This window comes from Saccostrea echinata, unplaced genomic scaffold (assembly GCF_033153115.1).
Source record: "Saccostrea echinata isolate AGI-Se365-2 ecotype Australia unplaced genomic scaffold, CSIRO_AGI_Sech_v1 ptg000072l, whole genome shotgun sequence".
NCBI classification, from domain to species: Eukaryota; Metazoa; Mollusca; class Bivalvia; order Ostreida; family Ostreidae; genus Saccostrea; species Saccostrea echinata.
This window is the reverse complement of record NW_026889821.1, coordinates 1,877,398-1,889,735: the sequence shown is the minus strand read 5'-3', so window position 1 is coordinate 1,889,735 and position 12,338 is coordinate 1,877,398. Positions and strand designations below refer to the sequence as shown.

Below are 12,338 nucleotides of genomic sequence, written 5' to 3'. Positions count from 1 at the left end.
TTTGGATGTTTTCATCCTCTTCAAGTCTATATTTCGATATGGCCGCATCCGAGTATGTATGCGAAATTTCACGGAACGAATAAATATAACCCGATTTCTAATATTAAAAAGAAAAAATGACCTTACAAAAGTGCCGCCACACCCGTTTTTACAAAAAATGAAGTTGAAAATGCTGCATTTTTGAATAGACGTCACTTTTCTCCACAATAAATCTATACTTTTAAAGAAATAAATTGTTTAATTCTGTATTTGAAGGTTTTATTATTCTTTTTATTGTCTTTTAAATTCAATTCTGCTTTTGATAAATAATTTAATACTATTTATGCAAATGAAAACCAATGGCATATAAACCTTTCTCAGTGAAATTTATTATGGGACATAACATGTAATTAATGACGTCTGCATTGGAAAAAATGACGTCACAAAGAGCAATCATGTTGAAAATATGGACTTGAAACAAATTCTTCCGTCTTTGCAACTATGATAAATATTGAATCAATATTTACAGCGTAAAAAATAAAAAACGACATAAGTTGGGCTGGTTCAGACGATTAGTTTACATTTAATTACATACATGTACCTCCAATTAAAACACGCATCTCCTTCATAGTGGACATTGACTTTATTTGACTGTTCAAGAAAGCGTTTTTTTTAACCTTTTTATTGAAAATCATCAGCTTTCTTAAGTATGTTTTATTCGTTTTCAATTTATATATGTGTGGGATTCATAAATATCTTGTAGCTAGTGATTGGGGCAGGTAAAGGGGGAAGGGGGGGGGGGGTAGGAGGGAAGCTTGGCGTATACTAGTAGAAGTCACCATTTGAACATTTTTTTTTAAACTTATTATCCTTGTCACTGTATTGTTGCAGATTTTTATCTGACAAAATTAATTATGTCAGAAAGGATTCTAATGTTTTATAAAGAGGAATCAGGAAGTGCTTTATATATGACTAAAAACTTCTAAATCTTCCACTGCCGACATACATTTACTTATTGGAGGTCTGCAGCTGGGAATGGAAAAGTTCTTATTTACACTTATTAATTATATATATATATATATACATTTATCTTAAATATACATTTATCATGCTGATCGGAATATTGACATCAGTGTTTTCAAGTAAAATCGGGTTTACTTTTATTATAATTTACAAGGAATTATAGATAAGGAAAAATTAATTATGTTGACAAACTAAGTTTATAAGGTTTATAAACCTAGACAGTGGTGTACGTTTTCGGCATTTTCTACGAAAATTTAAGTGAAACATGAATCAACCTTTTTTATTGTCTATATATAAATAAAGGTTATCTGTTCCCAGTTCTGTAAGAAATACAAACACGATCATTTATTACTTGTGAACAAGACACCTCCTCTTTCCGCTCCATAATCGATGATTTAACTCGATTTTTTTTTTTCAGAAATTATTTTTCTTATACATTTTAAAGGCATTTCAAGTCTTGAAATGAAAAAAAAAAGATATTTCTATAGATATTTACCTGTATAAAAACGAATGTACTTATTAACTACACTACTAGTATATATTGATAATCTTGAAGTAAGCGAGAATTTTTAAAAGGATTTTATCCAGATTATCCATGAAATAATACATTAAGTATGTCATAGGAAATATGTTCAGTATTCCAATGGATGTTCGTCGGGGCTGGAGAAGGGCGGGGGAGGGGGTCCTGTCCAGTATCACCTTTGTAAAAATGGTGCACATTATCTCTGAATTTTAAAGATTTCTGTGATGATAATCCGTTCCGGAAAAAAAAAATATTTAAAGTAATTTATCGTTACTACAAGGACAAAGGTAAAGATTTGCGGAGGAAATGCCCCAGAGAGTTTATGTATCCGAAGGAAGTGATAACATTATCATTGTCACTGATATATCAAATATCTTACCTACGGTTGTGTAACATGTAAACATAAGGAGGAGTTCTAAAGCAAAATCAGTATCTATTTTAAAGCAGTTTTTGTCTTAGTAGATGTATAGTCATCTAATACATGTCAGCAGTTTGTTAGGTATATTTTTAAAGGGTTTTTTTTTTTTTTCTTTCTTTTTTTTTTTATCGGCCACTAACATGAAAAAGAAACATAATCAGGCGATACAATCCAGGAATGGCAAGGATAACTCTATAAGAAACACTGTGACGTGTTTTACTTATTGTTCCCACAACTGACAAGTAACAAAATAACATCAGATTTCGTATAAATTTGATAACTAAACTAGCAATAAAATCTCTATGTAGCATATCAAAACATGGCCGTAGGAACTGGGGGGGGGGGGGGGGGCACGGGGGGCCGATATATAGATTACTATAGAAAACATAGTTACTATACGCATGTGCCCCCTCAATAAAAACGTCTAATGACCTTTTTTTTTTTTTTTTTTTTTTTTTTTTTTGCTTGTCAAGGAATTTTTGGTAGTCGATAGTGCCCCCTCAACTGAAAATGTATGGCTGTGCCCCCCAAACTGAAATTGCTTCCTACGGGCCTGCAAAAGGAACATGAAAGTGATTTTTGATTCTTTTATGTGTGTTCTGTTATTCTGCATTTCGATTATTTGTATTTTGTCTCCATTTAAATAGAAGTGTGTGTGTGTGTGTGGTGGGGGAGGGGTTAATTTAAACAATATTTTATTCACAGATGTAAGAGTGAATAGGATTGGGCAGCAGGCTCAGCCTATTTTAGCCCTCTCCCTACATCAAGGTCAAGGCAAATACATAGTAAATTAATTATTAAAGCAAAAGTAAGAATGTACAAAAGAAGAAAGCAAAAACAAAAATGAACAAAGTTACAGAAGGCAAAAGAAGCAAAATTACAAAAGGAAAGAAAAAAGAAAAATAATAAAAAATAAGCAAGAGTACAAAGTAGTACCGGTTTGGAAATATTGAGAGTATTACAATATACCACATATGTATATGACAGTGATTATATAAATCGCTTTGTTGCTGCTATAAATATATGTACAGCTTCAAATATTTGTATATTAATATCAAGTCCATGATTAGAATTACCATTTATCAATAAATCACATTCAGATATATGGTCACAATTTATAATATTACAGTGGCTTCAACGTTATTGTTGACAAACCAATCGTGTAGAATCGTTCGTGTAACGTGCGTGATCGTTCGTGTAACGTGCGAGATCGTGCGTGTATCAGACTCAATCGTTTGCGGTTTTAATCGTGCGTGATCGTGCGTTAAGAAACGTGTAAATTTCCTTTTGTAAGTTTTTATCGGAATGTTATTTACTATACAAGCACTTCGCTTGTCTAATTTTTTTTCAATCCAAATAAAATGAATGAAACCCGATTTACATAATTGAAAGCAGAACGAACTAATTATCGCTTGGAAATAAGCAATACAGTAAGTCGTACAATGTTGTGTTCTCGTCAAATCGCGTGATTTTTTGTGATAAACCGTACTTAGATGTTTAAGGATTTTTTTTCTCTGATGTTAATTATGTTTACTGCTAATTATGGTCAATATATTTTTAAAATCAATATATCAAAATTAGATATTTTTACAAATAAATATATAAACAATTCTCTACGCTTACATAAATATTTAGTCCGCGAAGGTACATGTACACGACATGATTGTCGGGGTTTCGTTTATCAGTGTTATCTCTGGAGCTTACTTTTAACTATTTTTATAGTTTCTGCAAATAAATGATTTGTAAAATAATTGTTGATTTTAGAGATTCACAAATGGAAACATGGATCAAACTTATTATTTAATTCATTTTCATGCCAATTTTTTTTTCAGACTTATCCCTTTCTGCATATTATGAAATCTAATTCAATCAAAACTCAGGGTCTACCTACAGGTGCATCTTCTGATAGAAGGGAAAAAAGTTTTCTTAAGTCGGAGAATTACGTAAATAATTATTTGTTATCTAAGTATTTAGTTTCAGAAATATCCATTTCTATTTTTTCTATTATTTTTCAAAGTTGATGAAATAATATCAATAATTATTCGAAATCTAAAATAAATATTAAGGCTTATTTCGTTTTGAAAATATCCATTCCTAAAGAAATTGAACTATTTTGCGTGAAGAATCGTGCGTTTGCGTTAGCAATCGTGTAAGATCGTGTAACGTGTAGAATCGTGTGCGTGAGGGATCGTTCGTGTAACAGGTTTTATCGCGCGTTAATCGTGCGGAATCGTTCGTGTAACGTGATCGTTCGTGTAAGTTGTCAACAATAACGTTGCAGCCACTGTATGTATTGATTGAAAAAGTACATTTCTTGGAATTGTATATCTTGGACATACAAAAAAGTAATGATAGGCATCTTCAATACTGCCAGCACAATGTTCACACATTGGAGTTTCTGCTAAACATTGATTATATAAATCTGCCATCAAATTACTAGCATTATTCCTTATCTGACAATGTATTATATTATATTTTCTTACTCCAAAATGAAAAAGTTCATTACTTTTTCTACAAAAATAGGATTTTAAGAGACTCTTAAATGAACAGGAGCATTTTTAATATAATCTGGCAAGCTATTCCATTGTTTGACTGTAGAGGGAAGAAAACTTTCCATTTAAGATGTTGTTCTAATATTAGGAATTTTGAATTGCACAACATTGGTTCTGAGATTATAAGAATGAATTAATGGGCGATAGGGTTCAATCAAGTCATACAAATATTGAGGGGAATAACCGTTAATAATTTTATAAAACAATATAAGCTTATGAATTTTTATCCTTGTTTTTAGAAGATCCCATCCTAGTTCATCATACAATTTTGAACGAGAAGAGTTACATCTTAATCCAGTGATAATTCTGCCTGCTTCAACTTGTATGTCTTCTAAAAGTTTAGAATCTTTTCAGAACAGTTGTCCCAAACAACATCAGAATACTCCATTGCAGGTCGAATAAATGCAAAATATATTTTAACAAGTGTTTTACGTGTAACCTTATACTTAAACATTCTAAGAATGTTTAATCTTTTTGTAGCTTTTTCATGAATTATTTGTATGTGTGATGTCCACGTGGCATCTCTTTGAAAATGTAAGCCTAGATGAGTATGAGAATTTTTCTGAATAATATCTGGGCCGTGTTCGCCAAATTTAACAGGAGAATATACAAGGTTTTTTCTACTAAAATTTAAATTCACAGTTTTGTTAGGATTAAAATAAACTAGCCATTTCTTTGACTATTTATCAATGTGTTCTAGATCATCAGTAAGAGATTGTGCTACATTTCCATTGTCTACAATAGCATATAAAGAAGTGTCATCAGGAAAAAGTCTTATATTATTAACTAGATCATCACAAATATCATTAATGTACAACAGAAATAGAAATGGTGGAGGGGTTACTGATAATCAAGTTATACATGTACTTTAATGAGGACCAATAAAAAAAATTTCCACTCGACTGTGACCGTTGATCGATCTTTTACTGATCGATATCAATGCAAGTGTCTGCCGCTTCATGCTGCATTGCTTTGAAGACGACACGCGGAGATTTTCATAGCCGACGTGGATAAATCATACACACATACTATATCCTTCCTTTTTAAATTTTAGTTTTAGGGAATTATGCCCGTTAGAGTGTACTAGAGCATTCTGAATCCCTTCTGAATTTGAATCCCCTCCCGAGAATTCATGTGCATTTCCTGTCGAATTCACTGCGCAGATTTAAACATGTAATTTTCGAGTTTGTTAATAAAATAATAAGTATGTACATGCAAAGTATCGTGTTTGTCTCTAAAAAATATTAAATTATTAGTATTGGCTAAAGAAAATATTTTGTTCGTCGAGAAATGGATCTAAACAAATCGCATACCCCTTTTTTAAAAGGCTTCGGAGATACACGGTTTTAATTTGAAGCAAAAATTTTCGAAGTCTGTAACGCGCGTTATGATAGGCCGTTTCAAGTTTTTTTTTTTATGTTCAGCGTTTATGCGGTCGGATTGGTTTTTGAGATTATGAAATTAAAAACAAACGCAAATTAAAACTGACAAATAATACAAAGCTTTGAAACGGAAACACAAGTTAACTCAAATTAAAATCAACAAATACGAATCCCTGAGATGCATTTTACTCTTTTGGGATTGACATCTCTCTGTTTTAAGTGGTATATTAATTTTTTATTTCAATAAAGTAGAAGTTTAAAACTTAGTTTTATTGCGAGGAGAGGTCCCAAATGATAAAAAGAAATTCTAGAATTGTTCTCAAAATGTTGTGTTTTTCCCCTTTTGGTTTGTGTGTTTTCTCGGATAGGAACAGTGACGTAGCAGCGTTTTTGAAAGGGGGGGGGGCAGCCCAGAGAAAAAAATTCAACTTTCCTGGAAAAAACTTGACAAGCAAAAAAAAAAAAAAAAAAAAAAAAAAAAAAAAAAAAAAAAAATTCCGGGTTTGGGGGTGGAGGGGTGGGGGTTGGTGTTAGGTTTCAAACTTCTTTCAGTACCAAGTCTTATTCTTACACTACTATGTTACCCTTTTTGACTATACTCTAATAAAAGGGGGGGGGGGAGGGCTGGCCTTTCAATGAACATTTTCAATAGTAAAAATTTATGATTGGAAAAAAGTAGTGGGGGCCATCAACCCCCCCCCCCCCCCCCGTTTGCTACGTGCCTTAGGAAGACAGGTTTTCGAATTTAGGGTGGACGCTAAACAAAGGAAAAACTTGGAATCGCCCCATCAATCAGGAATCCGCAAGTAACATCTTATAACCTGTCTCCCCTTGTGGTTTTACATAGAAAGTGAATGTGTGCAACTATATTGGGGATTATTCTTGGTTAGTGAATTTGACATGAACCATGCAGTAAAGCAGATCCACAGGAATCAAATTTGGAGACAGGGCCGCCTTGTTATATGTAACGTACCCAGTTTTTTGACAAAAATCGGCCAAGGGGTTCTTGAGATATAGCCCATATTCTAAAAAGTTTACACACACCGCACAAATGGCAATAGCACTTTGAGCCTTTGTGATCAACACTAAGAAGCAGAGGGGATTATTTAATATAATTAATGCATTTTCACTATATTATAGAACCCCACCCTTACATCAGAACATCTTACCCAGGAAGCATGAAACTCTCATATGTGATCAAAAATGTTCATGCTCATTCATTCCCCCAATAAATTTTCAAAAACTGGCCAGATATGAATCATATATATTAGATGGCCTTAAACTTGTACAATTAAAAAAAATGGACAGACATACAAGGTCCCACATTATTTTCATTTTTATAATCTAGACCTTTTGAGTTTGAGCAACTGACACTCATAAAGATATATACCACAAACAAATTTTCTTATCTTCCACACAGAACAGTAACACTGGTATTGTTTCAATATTTCTTTTAATGGAAATATAATTAATAAATTTTAATTTAGTAGAATGTAAAAATAGGCTCTTGAAAATTTCCCCAGAAACTTTGAAGCAAGAAAACTGAATACATTTTATAAACTTTTCAAAAAACATATTGAACTGTAAAGTTGCATTTTTGCACTTTTTGCCAAATAATGTACCTTGGCTAAAAATTATGTTGTTTAACTATACAGATATTAATTCCAAAGTGAGAAAGGCACCTAATTTAGCAAAGATATCTGAATTTTTGAAAAAAAAAAAGTTTGTTTGTGTTGTTTATCCTTAATAACCTATAATTGTTTCTTTGGGTGTGTCTTCAGAATAAAGTCTTCATGTTTAAATAAATTTTTTGTCCAAAACAAAAGAGTTTATTGTTTGGATGTAAAACATAAAAACATAAATATCAATCTTGACTGAGAATGAAATCTACAATTGTCAACCTATTATACAAAGTGAAAATATTCCAATTAACTTAACAATACCAAAGTAAGTGTGCTTCATTAAAACCCATATCAAGTGTCTTTGACAAAGTTATTCTAAAATATATAAAATGAGTTTTGCCAAAGCAATCTCTTTCCATATTATTCATGTGAATTCTATGGGTTATATGTCCTTATTGCATTGCACCAAGCACACATCCACAGGAAATGAAATCAGTGGCACAGCTAAGCATCCAGACTTCCACATCAATCCTAAAAAAAAAAATCATCTATCATCTTTAGTCTAACTAACATTTTGAATTCAAATGAAGGATTTATATATTTGTATCAGCTTGTATGTCACCTTCCTATATAGTAACTATTGATACTTTTCATACAATATGTAGAAGTAATTAATGAAAAAATACAAGTCATAAATCATGCATGGATCCAGGGGGAATTTATAACACCCCCTCCTCCCCTGGAGTGTTCAAATTTATCAACTTTGTATAGTTAGATAGTCAATTTTTTTGAGAGGCTTTTTTAGGTGTGCCTCCCCTGGAAAAAATTTCCTGGGTCCATGCATAATGCATGTAAATGAAGCAAAAAAATTATTCATAGAATAAATGCCATTGTTATCTCCATCTTGCTACTTTATAGCTGATTTTATTTTATACTCTTGAAGCCCTCGCATTCTCTTAGCAAATATCCTGTCTTTTATTCCAAAAAATATTGCTTTCAGATGTATAAGTTTGATTGCAGTTATACTTATTACATAACAAAGGTCAAAGTAAAAAAAAAAAAGGTTCATTGGTCACAATGCCCACCTGCATATTTGTGGCCCTTCATGTTCATCAGCAGATTCTTTTTAAGATATAATCCCATGTAAAATCTAAATTGATCACTACCTGCAGTACAAGCCTATTCCCGGAGGTTAAGATTTGAACAAACTTGAATCTACACTACATGTGTATCAGAGGATGCTTCCAAATAAATATGTCTGATCATGGCTTTACAGTTCTTGAGAAGAAGATTTATAAAGATTATATATATATATATATATATATATATATATATATATATATATATATATATATATATATATATATATATATATATATATATATATATAACTTTCATTGGCCATAGTGGTCACACCCTAACCTGGGAGTCATGATTTGAACAGAGTTGAATCTTCATTATCTTTGGAAGCTTTCATGTAATTTTCATTTTTTTTCTGGTCCAGTGGTTCTTGAAAAGATTTTTAAATGACCTCACCCAATTTCTACTTTTTCTTAATTATCTCCCCTTGGAAGAATTTATGTAACCCTTTATTTGATCAAACTTTAAGTTACTTCACCCAGTCACACTCTGTACCAAATTTAATTTAAACTGGTCCAGTGATTGTTGTGAAGGGGAGGAATTTGGAAAAAAAAAGTTATAGATGACAACGACAGACCATGGACAAATTTTGATCAGAAAAGTTCACTTGAGCCTTTGGCTCAGGTGAGTTAATAATGGCTGAGTTGTGAATCGCTGTGTTTTGCTTGTACATGTATGTCTCTGGTCTTAGTCTTTAGTTATTTTGTAAAACAGGCCCCTTATACCTAAATCTAAACAAGAGATGTTTGTGAAACACTTATCCCCCCCCCCCCCCTCCCAGGACATACATTATGCTACAGGGTGCACAAGCCTTTATTATGGGCAGTATACATTATGGGCAGTGTACATGGAAATGAAATTGACCTTTTGAACTTAAAATCAATAGGGGTCATCTACTAGTACTATCTGAGATGCATCAAAGAGAAATAGTCTTCTACATCACATCTTTGGCAAAAACATGTTTCTCATGATATATCAGTCGTTTATTTGTTCAACCTTTGCAGAGATAATGAACAGAAAGCTAAGTCCAAGGGGCATAACTCTGTCAACAATTGTTCGATCGTACCCAAAACAGAACCTGACCTAGATATTCATATGATAAATCTGTATACCAAATTTCATTTCAGTATGTGCAACCTCTGCGAAGAAAATGAACAGAAACTGTTGGTGGACCAACAGACAGACAAATTGACCGACCGACCAAAAGACAGCAGCAAAGCAATATGCTCCCCCTTCTTCAAAGGGGGGCATAATAAATATACAAACCTTTGAACTTGAAATTGGTAAACTATACCTGTTTAGCTATTTTATGGGTGTCCTATCAAGACTGCCCTCTTCTGGAATCAGTTGTTGGTACAAATTAGGTTTTAACCAATATTTGGAGTTGACCTTGACCTAAATGGTGCTTTTCGATCTTCGAATAAGAAGAAACAATACATGATTAGCAATACAAATAGAAACTTGTATGATTATCATCTTGTTACTTTATATATGTAAATTAAAAAAATTATGAAATTCAATGCAAGTTGTTAACTTCATTACAAACATTATTTGTTATATCTGCTAAGTTCACAATGTGATTTAAAGCCAAGGGCAATGAAAATCAATTCACTATAAGCATCAATTCATTGTAAGCATGTTCACATTAACCGTGTTTTACTGTACTGACCTTTGGACTTGAAACTGGTGCAATAATTCATCATCTTTTATCTCGCAAATCCAATACACAGAGTGGTTTCTTTCAAGCTGACATCAGTCTTGGCCTTTGATCTTTGACCTTGACATTAGAAAACATAAAATATATCTGTATAAGTAATTCCATTATGTATGATTGCTGGTTTCCTTTTCGTTAAAACAAACAGAAAGTATATATAGACAATTATAAATTTGAAATGCTTGTAAATGAAGTGTACCACTTTCAGCTGCACATTCCTAATTCTGCAAAATGGTTTTCCATACTCATAGTCCCCAGTCAGCTGAGCATGCGTCAATCTAAAATACTATTAATATTTAATACATTTTTAATATACATGCATTAGTCATATATATGTGTATCTACAAATAATATAAAAGAATACATGTACATGTATATTTAAATTTTCAAGAAACTATATTATTTTCAATACAAGAAGTTACACAAACATTGTTTGCTACTAATTACCTTTTTTTAAATTAATATGAATACATGTATAAAAAGCATCTTTTCATAAAAAGACATAATTAAAATTCAAGTTTAATGTATTTGCCCAAAATTACAAGAAGTAAAAGAAAACCTACCTATACATATCTATCACCAGTCTTGGCCGGTATGGATCTGCAGTTTAATATGTTGATGGTTCAGTACACACAAATTACTGTTACGTGGTACTAAAAAGAAAAAAAAAATGTACATAAATGATACGTTTAATTTAAATTGCAAAAATATAATGCAGTAGGTGTTGTAATTTATCTGTATAGAGCAGGATGAAGCCCCCCTTCCAATTTAGCCCCAGAGTTCTATAATTGAATGAAAGTATTAAGCAAATTTCTCTTGAATGTATTGTAAAACAACTTGATTCTAAATGCAAATGAAATAACATATTTCTTCATGTTCTTAACTGCACAGAAAATTAAAGAGCCATTTATCTTAATTGTATAACAAATGTGTCGATAGACAAATTCGAATTTCCTCGATGAAAACTGCAGAATGTCTCCGATTGTTGGAATGCTGTTCATATGATTTATTCCAAAGAACCATTACGTAAAATACATGTTTAGAACAGCAAACTAAGCTATTCATAAAGATTTATAAGGGAAAAATCACCTGAACTTACCTTACTTGTCAGCTGAGACGAACGGGGAGGCTGGAAACCCAATACACATTTTAGCGGTTTTTCGGTGTTAGGGAAGCGCTTACATATTACCATACTAAAGCGAATCATGACTGCGTTTGGAAGTCACATATCCTGGCGCAATGCAATCTTGACTGCGTTTGAAGAAATACATCCTGACTTGGCCAGGATTGACGCTTGAATAAATCATGACTGCGTTTGGAAGTCATATATCCTGGCGCAATGTTATCCTGACTAGGCCAGGATTGACGCTTGAAGAAATCTTGGCTGCGTTTGAAGAAATACATCCTGACTTGGCCAGGATTGACGCTTGAAGAAATCTTGGCTGCGTTTGGAAGTAATATATCCTGGCGCAATGCAATCCTGGCCGACCAAGATAGGATGGGCATATGTTGTCAATCCTGACTTGGTCAACATTGAATCATGACCCGGCCAAGATAGGATGACCATGTTATCAATCCTGACTTGGTCAAGATTAAATCATGACCTGGTCAAGATAGGGTGGTCATGTTATCTTGACTTGGCCAGGATAGGATGGTCATGTTATCAATCCTGACTTGGTCAAGCTAGCATGGCCATGTTATAAATCTTGACTTTATGGAAAGCCATAGGGGACCCCCATGTCATGTTCTATATATTTCATTGAAAATCAATCCTGGCCGGTCAGGATGGTAATCATGACCATGTCAAGATTTCAAACATGACCAAGCCATGATTTTTATCATCTTGACCAAGTCAGGATTGATAACATGACCAACCTATCTTGGCCAAGTCAAGATTTATAAAATGGCCATGCTATCTTGGCCAAGTCAGGATTGATAACATGGCCATCCTATCTTGGCCGCAGTCATCATATAACATGGCCATG

The 12,338-nt window shown here is 32.8% G+C and overlaps 1 long non-coding RNA gene across 2 annotated transcripts; it reads right to left on the bottom strand.

Moving 5' to 3' along the window:
* Positions 1-7,782: 7,782 nt before the first annotated feature.
* LOC133176268 (uncharacterized) lies at positions 7,783-12,029 on the bottom strand. Of its 2 annotated transcripts, none has more exons than XR_009719414.1 (6): positions 11,453-12,029; positions 10,917-11,006; positions 10,553-10,639; positions 10,309-10,416; positions 9,934-10,053; positions 7,783-8,030 (listed from the first exon to the last, which is right to left on the bottom strand). It is a non-coding gene; the product is annotated as an uncharacterized LOC133176268 (long non-coding RNA). The 2 variants fall into 2 exon arrangements; XR_009719413.1 differs by having other exon boundaries at positions 10,553-10,631.
* Positions 12,030-12,338: the final 309 nt, after the last annotated feature.